Consider the following 18970-nt stretch of genomic DNA (forward strand, 5'->3'; position numbering starts at 1 on the left):
TGCTCCTCATAAAGCTGTCGCTGCTGTGAAGGTTCTAGGTGACATCACAAATCCCTATGGTTACATACACAACAAAGCTGGGTTGTTGTTGTTTACACTCTGCAAGGCCTGTGGAAGTGAGTGACATCATAGCACTGTAGTTCTGAGGGTTCTAGATGGATGCAACAATCTCCTGTTGCTTCTATGAAGGCCATAATAGACGACATCACCAAACAGCTCCATAGTCACATACACAGCAAAGGAGAGATGTTGTTTACACCTAGTGATGTCAGTGGTATTGAGTGACATCACAGCACAGTGCTAAGGCTCCTGGGCCTGGACACAGCAGCGGCTGCAATAACTCAACGGAGAATACGTTTATATATATGTGTGTGTGTGCGCGTATATATATATATATATATATATATATATATATATATATATATATATATTTCTCCGCCGAAATCACTTTTAAACCCATTTCCACCTTTTTTTCCCTTCTCTTCCTCTTACTTTTTTTTCACGTTTTTTTACGTTTTTCTCCTTTTCGCCTCTTTTCTGGGCGTATTATTCTTCTTTTTCTTCTTTTTTTTCGTCTAATGCATACCCCATCAGTGCAGCAATGCTTATTCAATACCGCCAGCAGATGGAGACACTGGGGGATAATTTTCTAAGGATTTATACTGATTTTTCCTGTCTGAATTTGTCGCACAGAAAGTTGCAGGCCAAATATGTGTGACATTTCTGCGACTTTAGCTTCTAGAGCATTTTTACAACATTATACATAGGTGCTGAATACATAAAAAGCGACTGTTCAGCGACAGACAAGTCGCATCGGCTGAAAGTAGGCCAGAATGTCAGTCCATGTTGGAGCAGGTTTAGATACAGTCTAAAGTATAGATCTCAAAGTCTGTGCACAGAATTTAGCAAGGGCCTCGCACCTTCTGATGCATCAGGTAGGTGCACAATAGCATAGCCTAACCCTCTGTACTTTGGTCTATATTGATGCGGGACATAGACAGCCAGCTGATGACCAATCCATTAGTGCAATGGATGGCTGGAAGCATTTGTCTTTGCCTTTGCAATACCACAGAAGCAATGCATGGTCAATGTACAGCAATGACACACCTGTGTGAACAGCCAGGAGACCCCCCCCCCCCCCATGTTATGTTACATAGTTACATAGTTAGTACGGTCGAAAAAAGACATATGTCCATCAAGTTCAACCAGGGAATTAAGGGGTAGGGGTGTGGCGCGATATTGGGGAAGGGATGAGATTTTATATTTCTTCATAAGCATTAATCTTATTTTGTCAATTAGGAACATTCAGCACCCACCCGCTATCAAGGCAGCTGCCTATCATGTCATGCCCTACCTGCACAGGTGTGCTGGCTACTCAAATGATCCAATTAAGGAGGCCATTTAGTCAGCAGCAGCAGAAGTCCTGTGCCTGGACGCTCCAACAGCGGCCAGACACAAGCAGCAGCAGAAGCAGCAGCAGCACCACCTTTTGTTTTTTGGCTGCAGCAGCAGCAAGGCCCACAGGGCTGGCTAGCTGGCTAGCCAGCAAGCAGGTAGCAATGAAAGTAGGAATCTTTCTTTTTAACCCTGTAAGGGGGTGGTGCACTGTACCCGAAGATACTGCCATATCGGGTCAATGCATAGGGCGACGGAAGCAAGCTTCGAAATCGGCCCCCGTTCTCAAAAATCCATTTAATATATGGTCCCCAGATAGAGGACGTATCAGATATTAAACTGATAAGAACAGATACTACACTTGATCTTAGCCAAAAGGCCGAGAAGCGATAACCGTGAAAGGGGCGGGCCCAACAAGGTGCCCTTCATGGGCACTATCACTGCTTGCTGTCAGGGAGGCTGCCAGACAATTTTCCATGCACACTCTGGGCTGGGGGGCAGTCAACCACCAGTACACACAGCAGAACCTAAACCCATACCATTATTGCTAAGCAGCAAGACAGGGGCCCATTGCACTCCCACGGGGCCTTTTTAAATGCAATCCATAACCCGGATTTGCCAGGAACCCTTCTTACTCCTCCTACTTGCATGTGACACTGGGCTTAGGATCTGCATAGGAAACACACACACAAGCACACACCTACCTTTGTTGCCTGCAGATGCCTCCTTGGCTGTCCCCAAACGGTATCAAACCAACACCCACGGGAAGCTGTAAGCATAGAGGACATGCCTGCACCCCATTGGACTTACCTGTGTGGGTTAAACCCGGGTTATTTGACAACCTATGGCGGTGATGGTTCTGCTCAGGCAGAGCAGTGCTGATGCTCCTCATAAAGCTGTCGCTGCTGTGAAGGTTCTAGGTGACATCACAAATCCCTATGGTTACATACACAACAAAGCTGGGTTGTTGTTGTTTACACTCTGCAAGGCCTGTGGAAGTGAGTGACATCATAGCACTGTAGTTCTGAGGGTTCTAGATGGATGCAACAATCTCCTGTTGCTTCTATGAAGGCCATAATAGACGACATCACCAAACAGCTCCATAGTCACATACACAGCAAAGGAGAGATGTTGTTTACACCTAGTGATGTCAGTGGTATTGAGTGACATCACAGCACAGTGCTAAGGCTCCTGGGCCTGGACACAGCAGCGGCTGCAATATCTCAACGGAGAATACGTTTATATATATGTGTGTGTGTGCGCGTATATATATATATATATATATATATATATATATATATATATATATATATATATATTTCTCCGCCGAAATCACTTTTAAACCCATTTCCACCTTTTTTTCCCTTCTCTTCCTCTTACTTTTTTTTCACGTTTTTTTACGTTTTTCTCCTTTTCGCCTCTTTTCTGGGCGTATTATTCTTCTTTTTCTTCTTTTTTTTCGTCTAATGCATACCCCATCAGTGCAGCAATGCTTATTCAATACCGCCAGCAGATGGAGACACTGGGGGATAATTTTCTAAGGATTTATACTGATTTTTCCTGTCTGAATTTGTCGCACAGAAAGTTGCAGGCCAAATATGTGTGACATTTCTGCGACTTTAGCTTCTAGAGCATTTTTACAACATTATACATAGGTGCTGAATACATAAAAAGCGACTGTTCAGCGACAGACAAGTCGCATCGGCTGAAAGTAGGCCAGAATGTCAGTCCATGTTGGAGCAGGTTTAGATACAGTCTAAAGTATAGATCTCAAAGTCTGTGCACAGAATTTAGCAAGGGCCTCGCACCTTCTGATGCATCAGGTAGGTGCACAATAGCATAGCCTAACCCTCTGTACTTTGGTCTATATTGATGCGGGACATAGACAGCCAGCTGATGACCAATCCATTAGTGCAATGGATGGCTGGAAGCATTTGTCTTTGCCTTTGCAATACCACAGAAGCAATGCATGGTCAATGTACAGCAATGACACACCTGTGTGAACAGCCAGGAGACCCCCCCCCCCCCCCATGTTATGTTACATAGTTACATAGTTAGTACGGTCGAAAAAAGACATATGTCCATCAAGTTCAACCAGGGAATTAAGGGGTAGGGGTGTGGCGCGATATTGGGGAAGGGATGAGATTTTATATTTCTTCATAAGCATTAATCTTATTTTGTCAATTAGGAACATTCAGCACCCACCCGCTATCAAGGCAGCTGCCTATCATGTCATGCCCTACCTGCACAGGTGTGCTGGCTACTCAAATGATCCAATTAAGGAGGCCATTTAGTCAGCAGCAGCAGAAGTCCTGTGCCTGGACGCTCCAACAGCGGCCAGACACAAGCAGAAGCAGAAGCAGCAGAAGCAGCAGCAGCACCACCTTTTGTTTTTTGGCTGCAGCAGCAGCAAGGCCCACAGGGCTGGCTAGCTGGCTAGCCAGCAAGCAGGTAGCAATGAAAGTAGGAATCTTTCTTTTTAACCCTGTAAGGGGGTGGTGCACTGTACCCGAAGATACTGCCATATCGGGTCAATGCATAGGGCGACGGAAGCAAGCTTCGAAATCGGCCCCCGTTCTCAAAAATCCATTTAATATATGGTCCCCAGATAGGGGACGTATCAGATATTAAACTGATAAGAACAGATACTACACTTGATCTTAGCCAAAAGGCCGAGAAGCGATAACCGTGAAAGGGGCGGGCCCAACAAGGTGCCCTTCATGGGCACTATCACTGCTTGCTGTCAGGGAGGCTGCCAGACAATTTTCCATGCACACTCTGGGCTGGGGGGCAGTCAACCACCAGTACACACAGCAGAACCTAAACCCATACCATTATTGCTAAGCAGCAAGACAGGGGCCCATTGCACTCCCACGGGGCCTTTTTAAATGCAATCCATAACCCGGATTTGCCAGGAACCCTTCTTACTCCTCCTACTTGCATGTGACACTGGGCTTAGGATCTGCATAGGAAACACACACACAAGCACACACCTACCTTTGTTGCCTGCAGATGCCTCCTTGGCTGTCCCCAAACGGTATCAAACCAACACCCACGGGAAGCTGTAAGCATAGAGGACATGCCTGCACCCCATTGGACTTACCTGTGTGGGTTAAACCCGGGTTATTTGACAACCTATGGCGGTGATGGTTCTGCTCAGGCAGAGCAGTGCTGATGCTCCTCATAAAGCTGTCGCTGCTCTGAAGGTTCTAGGTGACATCACAAATCCCTATGGTTACATACACAACAAAGCTGGGTTGTTGTTGTTTACACTCTGCAAGGCCTGTGGAAGTGAGTGACATCATAGCACTGTAGTTCTGAGGGTTCTAGATGGATGCAACAATCTCCTGTTGCTTCTATGAAGGCCATAATAGACGACATCACCAAACAGCTCCATAGTCACATACACAGCAAAGGAGAGATGTTGTTTACACCTAGTGATGTCAGTGGTATTGAGTGACATCACAGCACAGTGCTAAGGCTCCTGGGCCTGGACACAGCAGCGGCTGCAATATCTCAACGGAGAATACGTTTATATATATGTGTGTGTGTGCGCGTATATATATATATATATATATATATATATATATATATATATATTTCTCCGCCGAAATCACTTTTAAACCCATTTCCACCTTTTTTTCCCTTCTCTTCCTCTTACTTTTTTTTCACGTTTTTTTACGTTTTTCTCCTTTTCGCCTCTTTTCTGGGCGTATTCTTCTTCTTTTTCTTCTTTTTTTTCGTCTAATGCATACCCCATCAGTGCAGCAATGCTTATTCAATACCGCCAGCAGATGGAGACACTGGGGGATAATTTTCTAAGGATTTATACTGATTTTTCCTGTCTGAATTTGTCGCACAGAAAGTTGCAGGCCAAATATGTGTGACATTTCTGCGACTTTAGCTTCTAGAGCATTTTTACAACATTATACATAGGTGCTGAATACATAAAAAGCGACTGTTCAGCGACAGACAAGTCGCATCGGCTGAAAGTAGGCCAGAATGTCAGTCCATGTTGGAGCAGGTTTAGATACAGTCTAAAGTATAGATCTCAAAGTCTGTGCACAGAATTTAGCAAGGGCCTCGCACCTTCTGATGCATCAGGTAGGTGCACAATAGCATAGCCTAACCCTCTGTACTTTGGTCTATATTGATGCGGGACATAGACAGCCAGCTGATGACCAATCCATTAGTGCAATGGATGGCTGGAAGCATTTGTCTTTGCCTTTGCAATACCACAGAAGCAATGCATGGTCAATGTACAGCAATGACACACCTGTGTGAACAGCCAGGAGACCCCCCCCCCCCCCCCATGTTATGTTACATAGTTACATAGTTAGTACGGTCGAAAAAAGACATATGTCCATCAAGTTCAACCAGGGAATTAAGGGGTAGGGGTGTGGCGCGATATTGGGGAAGGGATGAGATTTTATATTTCTTCATAAGCATTAATCTTATTTTGTCAATTAGGAACATTCAGCACCCACCCGCTATCAAGGCAGCTGCCTATCATGTCATGCCCTACCTGCACAGGTGTGCTGGCTACTCAAATGATCCAATTAAGGAGGCCATTTAGTCAGCAGCAGCAGAAGTCCTGTGCCTGGATGCTCCAACAGCGGCCAGACACAAGCAGAAGCAGAAGCAGCAGAAGCAGCAGCAGCACCACCTTTTGTTTTTTGGCTGCAGCAGCAGCAAGGCCCACAGGGCTGGCTAGCTGGCTAGCCAGCAAGCAGGTAGCAATGAAAGTAGGAATCTTTCTTTTTAACCCTGTAAGGGGGTGGTGCACTGTACCCGAAGATACTGCCATATCGGGTCAATGCATAGGGCGACGGAAGCAAGCTTCGAAATCGGCCCCCGTTCTCAAAAATCCATTTAATATATGGTCCCCAGATAGGGGACGTATCAGATATTAAACTGATAAGAACAGATACTACACTTGATCTTAGCCAAAAGGCCGAGAAGCGATAACCGTGAAAGGGGCGGGCCCAACAAGGTGCCCTTCATGGGCACTATCACTGCTTGCTGTCAGGGAGGCTGCCAGACAATTTTCCATGCACACTCTGGGCTGGGGGGCAGTCAACCACCAGTACACACAGCAGAACCTAAACCCATACCATTATTGCTAAGCAGCAAGACAGGGGCCCATTGCACTCCCACGGGGCCTTTTTAAATGCAATCCATAACCCGGATTTGCCAGGAACCCTTCTTACTCCTCCTACTTGCATGTGACACTGGGCTTAGGATCTGCATAGGAAACACACACACAAGCACACACCTACCTTTGTTGCCTGCAGATGCCTCCTTGGCTGTCCCCAAACGGTATCAAACCAACACCCACGGGAAGCTGTAAGCATAGAGGACATGCCTGCACCCCATTGGACTTACCTGTGTGGGTTAAACCCGGGTTATTTGACAACCTATGGCGGTGATGGTTCTGCTCAGGCAGAGCAGTGCTGATGCTCCTCATAAAGCTGTCGCTGCTGTGAAGGTTCTAGGTGACATCACAAATCCCTATGGTTACATACACAACAAAGCTGGGTTGTTGTTGTTTACACTCTGCAAGGCCTGTGGAAGTGAGTGACATCATAGCACTGTAGTTCTGAGGGTTCTAGATGGATGCAACAATCTCCTGTTGCTTCTATGAAGGCCATAATAGACGACATCACCAAACAGCTCCATAGTCACATACACAGCAAAGGAGAGATGTTGTTTACACCTAGTGATGTCAGTGGTATTGAGTGACATCACAGCACAGTGCTAAGGCTCCTGGGCCTGGACACAGCAGCGGCTGCAATATCTCAACGGAGAATACGTTTATATATATGTGTGTGTGTGCGCGTATATATATATATATATATATATATATATATATATTTCTCCGCCGAAATCACTTTTAAACCCATTTCCACCTTTTTTTCCCTTCTCTTCCTCTTACTTTTTTTTCACGTTTTTTTACGTTTTTCTCCTTTTCGCCTCTTTTCTGGGCGTATTATTCTTCTTTTTCTTCTTTTTTTTCGTCTAATGCATACCCCATCAGTGCAGCAATGCTTATTCAATACCGCCAGCAGATGGAGACACTGGGGGATAATTTTCTAAGGATTTATACTGATTTTTCCTGTCTGAATTTGTCGCACAGAAAGTTGCAGGCCAAATATGTGTGACATTTCTGCGACTTTAGCTTCTAGAGCATTTTTACAACATTATACATAGGTGCTGAATACATAAAAAGCGACTGTTCAGCGACAGACAAGTCGCATCGGCTGAAAGTAGGCCAGAATGTCAGTCCATGTTGGAGCAGGTTTAGATACAGTCTAAAGTATAGATCTCAAAGTCTGTGCACAGAATTTAGCAAGGGCCTCGCACCTTCTGATGCATCAGGTAGGTGCACAATAGCATAGCCTAACCCTCTGTACTTTGGTCTATATTGATGCGGGACATAGACAGCCAGCTGATGACCAATCCATTAGTGCAATGGATGGCTGGAAGCATTTGTCTTTGCCTTTGCAATACCACAGAAGCAATGCATGGTCAATGTACAGCAATGACACACCTGTGTGAACAGCCAGGAGACCCCCCCCCCCCCATGTTATGTTACATAGTTACATAGTTAGTACGGTCGAAAAAAGACATATGTCCATCAAGTTCAACCAGGGAATTAAGGGGTAGGGGTGTGGCGCGATATTGGGGAAGGGATGAGATTTTATATTTCTTCATAAGCATTAATCTTATTTTGTCAATTAGGAACATTCAGCACCCACCCGCTATCAAGGCAGCTGCCTATCATGTCATGCCCTACCTGCACAGGTGTGCTGGCTACTCAAATGATCCAATTAAGGAGGCCATTTAGTCAGCAGCAGCAGAAGTCCTGTGCCTGGACGCTCCAACAGCGGCCAGACACAAGCAGAAGCAGAAGCAGCAGAAGCAGCAGCAGCACCACCTTTTGTTTTTTGGCTGCAGCAGCAGCAAGGCCCACAGGGCTGGCTAGCTGGCTAGCCAGCAAGCAGGTAGCAATGAAAGTAGGAATCTTTCTTTTTAACCCTGTAAGGGGGTGGTGCACTGTACCCGAAGATACTGCCATATCGGGTCAATGCATAGGGCGACGGAAGCAAGCTTCGAAATCGGCCCCCGTTCTCAAAAATCCATTTAATATATGGTCCCCAGATAGGGGACGTATCAGATATTAAACTGATAAGAACAGATACTACACTTGATCTTAGCCAAAAGGCCGAGAAGCGATAACCGTGAAAGGGGCGGGCCCAACAAGGTGCCCTTCATGGGCACTATCACTGCTTGCTGTCAGGGAGGCTGCCAGACAATTTTCCATGCACACTCTGGGCTGGGGGGCAGTCAACCACCAGTACACACAGCAGAACCTAAACCCATACCATTATTGCTAAGCAGCAAGACAGGGGCCCATTGCACTCCCACGGGGCCTTTTTAAATGCAATCCATAACCCGGATTTGCCAGGAACCCTTCTTACTCCTCCTACTTGCATGTGAGACTGGGCTTAGGATCTGCATAGGAAACACACACACAAGCACACACCTACCTTTGTTGCCTGCAGATGCCTCCTTGGCTGTCCCCAAACGGTATCAAACCAACACCCACGGGAAGCTGTAAGCATAGAGGACATGCCTGCACCCCATTGGACTTACCTGTGTGGGTTAAACCCGGGTTATTTGACAACCTATGGCGGTGATGGTTCTGCTCAGGCAGAGCAGTGCTGATGCTCCTCATAAAGCTGTCGCTGCTGTGAAGGTTCTAGGTGACATCACAAATCCCTATGGTTACATACACAACAAAGCTGGGTTGTTGTTGTTTACACTCTGCAAGGCCTGTGGAAGTGAGTGACATCATAGCACTGTAGTTCTGAGGGTTCTAGATGGATGCAACAATCTCCTGTTGCTTCTATGAAGGCCATAATAGACGACATCACCAAACAGCTCCATAGTCACATACACAGCAAAGGAGAGATGTTGTTTACACCTAGTGATGTCAGTGGTATTGAGTGACATCACAGCACAGTGCTAAGGCTCCTGGGCCTGGACACAGCAGCGGCTGCAATATCTCAACGGAGAATACGTTTATATATATGTGTGTGTGTGCGCGTATATATATATATATATATATATATATATATATATATATATATATATATATATATTTCTCTGCCGAAATCACTTTTAAACCCATTTCCACCTTTTTTTCCCTTCTCTTCCTCTTACTTTTTTTTCACGTTTTTTTACGTTTTTCTCCTTTTCGCCTCTTTTCTGGGCGTATTATTCTTCTTTTTCTTCTTTTTTTTCGTCTAATGCATACCCCATCAGTGCAGCAATGCTTATTCAATACCGCCAGCAGATGGAGACACTGGGGGATAATTTTCTAAGGATTTATACTGATTTTTCCTGTCTGAATTTGTCGCACAGAAAGTTGCAGGCCAAATATGTGTGACATTTCTGCGACTTTAGCTTCTAGAGCATTTTTACAACATTATACATAGGTGCTGAATACATAAAAAGCGACTGTTCAGCGACAGACAAGTCGCATCGGCTGAAAGTAGGCCAGAATGTCAGTCCATGTTGGAGCAGGTTTAGATACAGTCTAAAGTATAGATCTCAAAGTCTGTGCACAGAATTTAGCAAGGGCCTCGCACCTTCTGATGCATCAGGTAGGTGCACAATAGCATAGCCTAACCCTCTGTACTTTGGTCTATATTGATGCGGGACATAGACAGCCAGCTGATGACCAATCCATTAGTGCAATGGATGGCTGGAAGCATTTGTCTTTGCCTTTGCAATACCACAGAAGCAATGCATGGTCAATGTACAGCAATGACACACCTGTGTGAACAGCCAGGAGACCCCCCCCCCCCCCATGTTATGTTACATAGTTACATAGTTAGTACGGTCGAAAAAAGACATATGTCCATCAAGTTCAACCAGGGAATTAAGGGGTAGGGGTGTGGCGCGATATTGGGGAAGGGATGAGATTTTATATTTCTTCATAAGCATTAATCTTATTTTGTCAATTAGGAACATTCAGCACCCACCCGCTATCAAGGCAGCTGCCTATCATGTCATGCCCTACCTGCACAGGTGTGCTGGCTACTCAAATGATCCAATTAAGGAGGCCATTTAGTCAGCAGCAGCAGAAGTCCTGTGCCTGGACGCTCCAACAGCGGCCAGACACAAGCAGAAGCAGAAGCAGCAGCAGCACCACCTTTTGTTTTTTGGCTGCAGCAGCAGCAAGGCCCACAGGGCTGGCTAGCTGGCTAGCCAGCAAGCAGGTAGCAATGAAAGTAGGAATCTTTCTTTTTAACCCTGTAAGGGGGTGGTGCACTGTACCCGAAGATACTGCCATATCGGGTCAATGCATAGGGCGACGGAAGCAAGCTTCGAAATCGGCCCCCGTTCTCAAAAATCCATTTAATATATGGTCCCCAGATAGGGGACGTATCAGATATTAAACTGATAAGAACAGATTTTTTTTTTTTTTTTTAAAGCCGAGGAACGTGCTTTCGATTCACCCAAAGTGCAAGAAAAAGTGCAAACGTGTTACACTAAAAAAACGTGCACAAAGGATGCGGTCTATCGCAAGCCCTTCTCCGATAGGAGAGAGGCCCCCCAACAAACCTTACCCTTCGCCTCCGGACCAAAAGGTACCTGCGAGGTTCCAGGTTCGATGTCCCTTTTCGCCGAAGCTACTAGGAGACCACAAATGCTCCCGGCATCCCCCTTGGCGTTAGCCAAGGTATCTGCCCGCAGAGCCGATTACGGTAGGTACCCTGCGAAGCAGGAGTACCCGGGGTGTTTGCAGGGAGGTGCGGAACCTAATGGCCACACACACCTCCCCTAGACCGCCAGGAGGGACACCCAGAAGGGCTACCGCATCCTGACAAATCCTGTGAACACACAACACGCAAAAAGTGACACAGTGAGACAAAAAATAAATAAATAAGTGAATGTGTGCAGATATACTGCCCGGACATCCGGCCGGATCTATAAAAATTTCTCTGATCCTAGCCAGAAGGCCGGGAATCAAGAGGTGAGTGCCACAAGGTGAAGAGATTATGGTGCCCGTGCTTCAACTCAGTGAGCCTATTCTCCCAGTGAGTTTCGGCACCTCGGGGTCACCACTCCCCGAGGCACAAAAGTACCTCGGCTCTAGACCCTCTCAGCCTCATGGCGAGACCCGGAGGGAACAGGTCACATCGGGGCAGCCGTCGAGCTGATTCCTCAGAACCAGCCCCGGAAAGCCCTGGTACACCTGCATCCTCCATGCAGCACCCATCCCCACCAGCATGAAAACTGATAAGAACAGATACTACACTTGATCTTAGCCAAAAGGCCGAGAAGCGATAACCGTGAAAGGGGCGGGCCCAACAAGGTGCCCTTCATGGGCACTATCACTGCTTGCTGTCAGGGAGGCTGCCAGACAATTTTCCATGCACACTCTGGGCTGGGGGGCAGTCAACCACCAGTACACACAGCAGAACCTAAACCCATACCATTATTGCTAAGCAGCAAGACAGGGGCCCATTGCACTCCCACGGGGCCTTTTTAAATGCAATCCATAACCCGGATTTGCCAGGAACCCTTCTTACTCCTCCTACTTGCATGTGACACTGGGCTTAGGATCTGCATAGGAAACACACACACAAGCACACACCTACCTTTGTTGCCTGCAGATGCCTCCTTGGCTGTCCCCAAACGGTATCAAACCAACACCCACGGGAAGCTGTAAGCATAGAGGACATGCCTGCACCCCATTGGACTTACCTGTGTGGGTTAAACCCGGGTTATTTGACAACCTATGGCGGTGATGGTTCTGCTCAGGCAGAGCAGTGCTGATGCTCCTCATAAAGCTGTCGCTGCTGTGAAGGTTCTAGGTGACATCACAAATCCCTATGGTTACATACACAACAAAGCTGGGTTGTTGTTGTTTACACTCTGCAAGGCCTGTGGAAGTGAGTGACATCATAGCACTGTAGTTCTGAGGGTTCTAGATGGATGCAACAATCTCCTGTTGCTTCTATGAAGGCCATAATAGACGACATCACCAAACAGCTCCATAGTCACATACACAGCAAAGGAGAGATGTTGTTTACACCTAGTGATGTCAGTGGTATTGAGTGACATCACAGCACAGTGCTAAGGCTCCTGGGCCTGGACACAGCAGCGGCTGCAATATCTCAACGGAGAATACGTTTATATATATGTGTGCGCGTATATATATATATATATATATATATATATATATATATATATATATATATATATATATATTTCTCCGCCGAAATCACTTTTAAACCCATTTCCACCTTTTTTTCCCTTCTCTTCCTCTTACTTTTTTTTCACGTTTTTTTACGTTTTTCTCCTTTTCGCCTCTTTTCTGGGCGTATTATTCTTCTTTTTCTTCTTTTTTTTCGTCTAATGCATACCCCATCAGTGCAGCAATGCTTATTCAATACCGCCAGCAGATGGAGACACTGGGGGATAATTTTCTAAGGATTTATACTGATTTTTCCTGTCTGAATTTGTCGCACAGAAAGTTGCAGGCCAAATATGTGTGACATTTCTGCGACTTTAGCTTCTAGAGCATTTTTACAACATTATACATAGGTGCTGAATACATAAAAAGCGACTGTTCAGCGACAGACAAGTTGCATCGGCTGAAAGTAGGCCAGAATGTCAGTCCATGTTGGAGCAGGTTTAGATACAGTCTAAAGTATAGATCTCAAAGTCTGTGCACAGAATTTAGCAAGGGCCTCGCACCTTCTGATGCATCAGGTAGGTGCACAATAGCATAGCCTAACCCTCTGTACTTTGGTCTATATTGATGCGGGACATAGACAGCCAGCTGATGACCAATCCATTAGTGCAATGGATGGCTGGAAGCATTTGTCTTTGCCTTTGCAATACCACAGAAGCAATGCATGGTCAATGTACAGCAATGACACACCTGTGTGAACAGCCAGGAGACCCCCCCCCCCCCCATGTTATGTTACATAGTTACATAGTTAGTACGGTCGAAAAAAGACATATGTCCATCAAGTTCAACCAGGGAATTAAGGGGTAGGGGTGTGGCGCGATATTGGGGAAGGGATGAGATTTTATATTTCTTCATAAGCATTAATCTTATTTTGTCAATTAGGAACATTCAGCACCCACCCGCTATCAAGGCAGCTGCCTATCATGTCATGCCCTACCTGCACAGGTGTGCTGGCTACTCAAATGATCCAATTAAGGAGGCCATTTAGTCAGCAGCAGCAGAAGTCCTGTGCCTGGACGCTCCAACAGCGGCCAGACACAAGCAGAAGCAGAAGCAGCAGAAGCAGCAGCAGCACCACCTTTTGTTTTTTGGCTGCAGCAGCAGCAAGGCCCACAGGGCTGGCTAGCTGGCTAGCCAGCAAGCAGGTAGCAATGAAAGTAGGAATCTTTCTTTTTAACCCTGTAAGGGGGTGGTGCACTGTACCCGAAGATACTGCCATATCGGGTCAATGCATAGGGCGACGGAAGCAAGCTTCGAAATCGGCCCCCGTTCTCAAAAATCCATTTAATATATGGTCCCCAGATAGGGGACGTATCAGATATTAAACTGATAAGAACAGATACTACACTTGATCTTAGCCAAAAGGCCGAGAAGCGATAACCGTGAAAGGGGCGGGCCCAACAAGGTGCCCTTCATGGGCACTATCACTGCTTGCTGTCAGGGAGGCTGCCAGACAATTTTCCATGCACACTCTGGGCTGGGGGGCAGTCAACCACCAGTACACACAGCAGAACCTAAACCCATACCATTATTGCTAAGCAGCAAGACAGGGGCCCATTGCACTCCCACGGGGCCTTTTTAAATGCAATCTATAACCCGGATTTGCCAGGAACCCTTCTTACTCCTCCTACTTGCATGTGACACTGGGCTTAGGATCTGCATAGGAAACACACACACAAGCACACACCTACCTTTGTTGCCTGCAGATGCCTCCTTGGCTGTCCCCAAACGGTATCAAACCAACACCCACGGGAAGCTGTAAGCATAGAGGACATGCCTGCACCCCATTGGACTTACCTGTGTGGGTTAAACCCGGGTTATTTGACAACCTATGGCGGTGATGGTTCTGCTCAGGCAGAGCAGTGCTGATGCTCCTCATAAAGCTGTCGCTGCTGTGAAGGTTCTAGGTGACATCACAAATCCCTATGGTTACATACACAACAAAGCTGGGTTGTTGTTGTTTACACTCTGCAAGGCCTGTGGAAGTGAGTGACATCATAGCACTGTAGTTCTGAGGGTTCTAGATGGATGCAACAATCTCCTGTTGCTTCTATGAAGGCCATAATAGACGACATCACCAAACAGCTCCATAGTCACATACACAGCAAAGGAGAGATGTTGTTTACACCTAGTGATGTCAGTGGTATTGAGTGACATCACAGCACAGTGCTAAGGCTCCTGGGCCTGGACACAGCAGCGGCTGCAATATCTCAACGGAGAATACGTTTATATATATGTGTGTGTGTGCGCGTATATATATATATATATATATATATATATATATATATATATATATTTCTCCGCCGAAATCACTTTTAAACCCATTTCCACCTTTTTTTCCCTTCTCTTCCTCTTACTTTTTTTTCACGTTTTTTTACGTTTTTCTCCTTTTCGCCTCTTTTCTGGGCGTATTATTCTTCTTTTTCTTCTTTTTTTTCGTCTAATGCATACCCCATCAGTGCAGCAATGCTTATTCAATACCGCCAGCAGATGGAGACACTGGGGGATAATTTTCTAAGGATTTATACTGATTTTTCCTGTCTGAATTTGTCGCACAGAAAGTTGCAGGCCAAATATGTGTGACATTTCTGCGACTTTAGCTTCTAGAGCATTTTTACAACATTATACATAGGTGCTGAATACATAAAAAGCGACTGTTCAGCGACAGACAAGTCGCATCGGCTGAAAGTAGGCCAGAATGTCAGTCCATGTTGGAGCAGGTTTAGATACAGTCTAAAGTATAGATCTCAAAGTCTGTGCACAGAATTTAGCAAGGGCCTCGCACCTTCTGATGCATCAGGTAGGTGCACAATAGCATAGCCTAACCCTCTGTACTTTGGTCTATATTGATGCGGGACATAGACAGCCAGCTGATGACCAATCCATTAGTGCAATGGATGGCTGGAAGCATTTGTCTTTGCCTTTGCAATACCACAGAAGCAATGCATGGTCAATGTACAGCAATGACACACCTGTGTGAACAGCCAGGAGACCCCCCCCCCCCCCCATGTTATGTTACATAGTTACATAGTTAGTACGGTCGAAAAAAGACATATGTCCATCAAGTTCAACCAGGGAATTAAGGGGTAGGGGTGTGGCGCGATATTGGGGAAGGGATGAGATTTTATATTTCTTCATAAGCATTAATCTTATTTTGTCAATTAGGAACATTCAGCACCCACCCGCTATCAAGGCAGCTGCCTATCATGTCATGCCCTACCTGCACAGGTGTGCTGGCTACTCAAATGATCCAATTAAGGAGGCCATTTAGTCAGCAGCAGCAGAAGTCCTGTGCCTGGACGCTCCAACAGCGGCCAGACACAAGCAGAAGCAGAAGCAGCAGCAGCACCACCTTTTGTTTTTTGGCTGCAGCAGCAGCAAGGCCCACAGGGCTGGCTAGCTGGCTAGCCAGCAAGCAGGTAGCAATGAAAGTAGGAATCTTTCTTTTTAACCCTGTAAGGGGGTGGTGCACTGTACCCGAAGATACTGCCATATCGGGTCAATGCATAGGGCGACGGAAGCAAGCTTCGAAATCGGCCCCCGTTCTCAAAAATCCATTTAATATATGGTCCCCAGATAGGGGACGTATCAGATATTAAACTGATAAGAACAGATACTACACTTGATCTTAGCCAAAAGGCCGAGAAGCGATAACCGTGAAAGGGGCGGGCCCAACAAGGTGCCCTTCATGGGCACTATCACTGCTTGCTGTCAGGGAGGCTGCCAGACAATTTTCCATGCACACTCTGGGCTGGGGGGCAGTCAACCACCAGTACACACAGCAGAACCTAAACCCATACCATTATTGCTAAGCAGCAAGACAGGGGCCCATTGCACTCCCACGGGGCCTTTTTAAATGCAATCCATAACCCGGATTTGCCAGGAACCCTTCTTACTCCTCCTACTTGCATGTGACACTGGGCTTAGGATCTGCATAGGAAACACACACACAAGCACACACCTACCTTTGTTGCCTGCAGATGCCTCCTTGGCTGTCCCCAAACGGTATCAAACCAACACCCACGGGAAGCTGTAAGCATAGAGGACATGCCTGCACCCCATTGGACTTACCTGTATGGGTTAAACCCGGGTTATTTGACAACCTATGGCGGTGATGGTTCTGCTCAGGCAGAGCAGTGCTGATGCTCCTCATAAAGCTGTCGCTGCTGTGAAGGTTCTAGGTGACATCACAAATCCCTATGGTTACATACACAACAAAGCTGGGTTGTTGTTGTTTACACTCTGCAAGGCCTGTGGAAGTGAGTGACATCATAGCACTGTAGTTCTGAGGGTTCTAGATGGATGCAACAATCTCCTGTTGCTTCTATGAAGGCCATAATAGACGACATCACCAAACAGCTCCATAGTCACATACACAGCAAAGGAGAGATGTTGTTTACACCTAGTGATGTCAGTGGTATTGAGTGACATCACAGCACAGTGCTAAGGCTCCTGGGCCTGGACACAGCAGCGGCTGCAATATCTCAACGGAGAATACGTTTATATATATGTGTGTGTGTGCGCGTATATATATATATATATATATATATATATATATATATATTTCTCCGCCGAAATCACTTTTAAACCCATTTCCACCTTTTTTTCCCTTCTCTTCCTCTTACTTTTTTTTCACGTTTTTTTACGTTTTTCTCCTTTTCGCCTCTTTTCTGGGCGTATTATTCTTCTTTTTCTTCTTTTTTTTCGTCTAATGCATACCCCATCAGTGCAGCAATGCTTATTCAATACCGCCAGCAGATGGAGACACTGGGGGATAATTTTCTAAGGATTTATACTGATTTTTCCTGTCTGAATTTGTCGCACAGAAAGTTGCAGGCCAAATATGTGTGACATTTCTGCGACTTTAGCTTCTAGAGCATTTTTACAACATTATACATAGGTGCTGAATACATAAAAAGCGACTGTTCAGCGACAGACAAGTCGCATCGGCTGAAAGTAGGCCAGAATGTCAGTCCATGTTGGAGCAGGTTTAGATACAGTCTAAAGTATAGATCTCAAAGTCTGTGCACAGAATTTAGCAAGGGCCTCGCACCTTCTGATGCATCAGGTAGGTGCACAATAGCATAGCCTAACCCTCTGTACTTTGGTCTATATTGATGCGGGACATAGACAGCCAGCTGATGACCAATCCATTAGTGCAATGGATGGCTGGAAGCATTTGTCTTTGCCTTTGCAATACCACAGAAGCAATGCATGGTCAATGTACAGCAATGACACACCTGTGTGAACAGCCAGGAGACCCCCCCCCCCCCCATGTTATGTTACATAGTTACATAGTTAGTACGGTCGAAAAAAGACATATGTCCATCAAGTTCAACCAGGGAATTAAGGGGTAGGGGTGTGGCGCGATATTGGGGAAGGGATGAGATTTTATATTTCTTCATAAGCATTAATCTTATTTTGTCAATTAGGAACATTCAGCACCCACCCGCTATCAAGGCAGCTGCCTATCATGTCATGCCCTACCTGCACAGGTGTGCTGGCTACTCAAATGATCCAATTAAGGAGGCCATTTAGTCAGCAGCAGCAGAAGTCCTGTGCCTGGACGCTCCAACAGCGGCCAGACACAAGCAGAAGCAGAAGCAGCAGCAGCACCACCTTTTGTTTTTTGGCTGCAGCAGCAGCAAGGCCCACAGGGCTGGCTAGCTGGCTAGCCAGCAAGCAGGTAGCAATGAAAGTAGGAATCTTTCTTTTTAACCCTGTAAGGGGGTGGTGCACTGTACCCGAAGATACTGCCATATCGGGTCAATGCATAGGGCGACGGAAGCAAGCTTCGAAATCGGCCCCCGTTCTCAAAAATCCATTTAATATATGGTCCCCAGATAGGGGACGTATCAGATATTAAACTGATAAGAACAGATACTACACTTGATCTTAGCCAAAAGGCCGAGAAGCGATAACCGTGAAAGGGGCGGGCCCAACAAGGTGCCCTTCATGGGCACTATCACTGCTTGCTGTCAGGGAGGCTGCCAGACAATTTTCCATGCACACTCTGGGCTGGGGGGCAGTCAACCACCAGTACACACAGCAGAACCTAAACCCATACCATTATTGCTAAGCAGCAAGACAGGGGCCCATTGCACTCCCACGGGGCCTTTTTAAATGCAATCCATAACCCGGATTTGCCAGGAACCCTTCTTACTCCTCCTACTTGCATGTGACACTGGGCTTAGGATCTGCATAGGAAACACACACACAAGCACACACCTACCTTTGTTGCCTGCAGATGCCTCCTTGGCTGTCCCCAAACGGTATCAAACCAACACCCACGGGAAGCTGTAA

The 18970-nt window shown here is 46.2% G+C and overlaps 7 non-coding genes and 2 pseudogenes across 7 annotated transcripts; all 9 read right to left on the bottom strand.

Moving 5' to 3' along the window:
* Window positions 1-1595: 1595 nt before the first annotated feature.
* LOC130328209 (U2 spliceosomal RNA) lies at window positions 1596-1786 on the bottom strand. The gene has a single exon (XR_008872268.1). It is a non-coding gene; the product is annotated as a U2 spliceosomal RNA (small nuclear RNA).
* Window positions 1787-3888: 2102 nt separating this feature from the next.
* On the bottom strand, window positions 3889-4079 carry LOC130328279 (U2 spliceosomal RNA). Its single transcript, XR_008872310.1, has one exon. It is a non-coding gene; the product is annotated as a U2 spliceosomal RNA (small nuclear RNA).
* A 2091-nt stretch (window positions 4080-6170) lies between these two features.
* On the bottom strand, window positions 6171-6361 carry LOC130328280 (U2 spliceosomal RNA). The gene has a single exon (XR_008872311.1). It is a non-coding gene; the product is annotated as a U2 spliceosomal RNA (small nuclear RNA).
* A 2080-nt stretch (window positions 6362-8441) lies between these two features.
* On the bottom strand, window positions 8442-8632 carry LOC130328281 (U2 spliceosomal RNA). Its single transcript, XR_008872312.1, has one exon. It is a non-coding gene; the product is annotated as a U2 spliceosomal RNA (small nuclear RNA).
* Window positions 8633-10724: 2092 nt separating this feature from the next.
* LOC130328230 (U2 spliceosomal RNA) lies at window positions 10725-10903 on the bottom strand (annotated as a pseudogene).
* A 692-nt stretch (window positions 10904-11595) lies between these two features.
* On the bottom strand, window positions 11596-11755 carry LOC130328242 (U2 spliceosomal RNA; annotated as a pseudogene).
* A 2099-nt stretch (window positions 11756-13854) lies between these two features.
* LOC130328283 (U2 spliceosomal RNA) lies at window positions 13855-14045 on the bottom strand. The gene has a single exon (XR_008872314.1). It is a non-coding gene; the product is annotated as a U2 spliceosomal RNA (small nuclear RNA).
* Window positions 14046-16128: 2083 nt separating this feature from the next.
* Window positions 16129-16319, bottom strand: LOC130328284 (U2 spliceosomal RNA). Its single transcript, XR_008872315.1, has one exon. It is a non-coding gene; the product is annotated as a U2 spliceosomal RNA (small nuclear RNA).
* Window positions 16320-18395: 2076 nt separating this feature from the next.
* LOC130328285 (U2 spliceosomal RNA) lies at window positions 18396-18586 on the bottom strand. The gene has a single exon (XR_008872316.1). It is a non-coding gene; the product is annotated as a U2 spliceosomal RNA (small nuclear RNA).
* Between the last annotated feature and the right edge of the window lie 384 nt (window positions 18587-18970).

This window comes from Hyla sarda, unplaced genomic scaffold, assembly GCF_029499605.1.
Source record: "Hyla sarda isolate aHylSar1 unplaced genomic scaffold, aHylSar1.hap1 scaffold_305, whole genome shotgun sequence".
NCBI lineage: Eukaryota > Metazoa > Chordata > Amphibia > Anura > Hylidae > Hyla > Hyla sarda.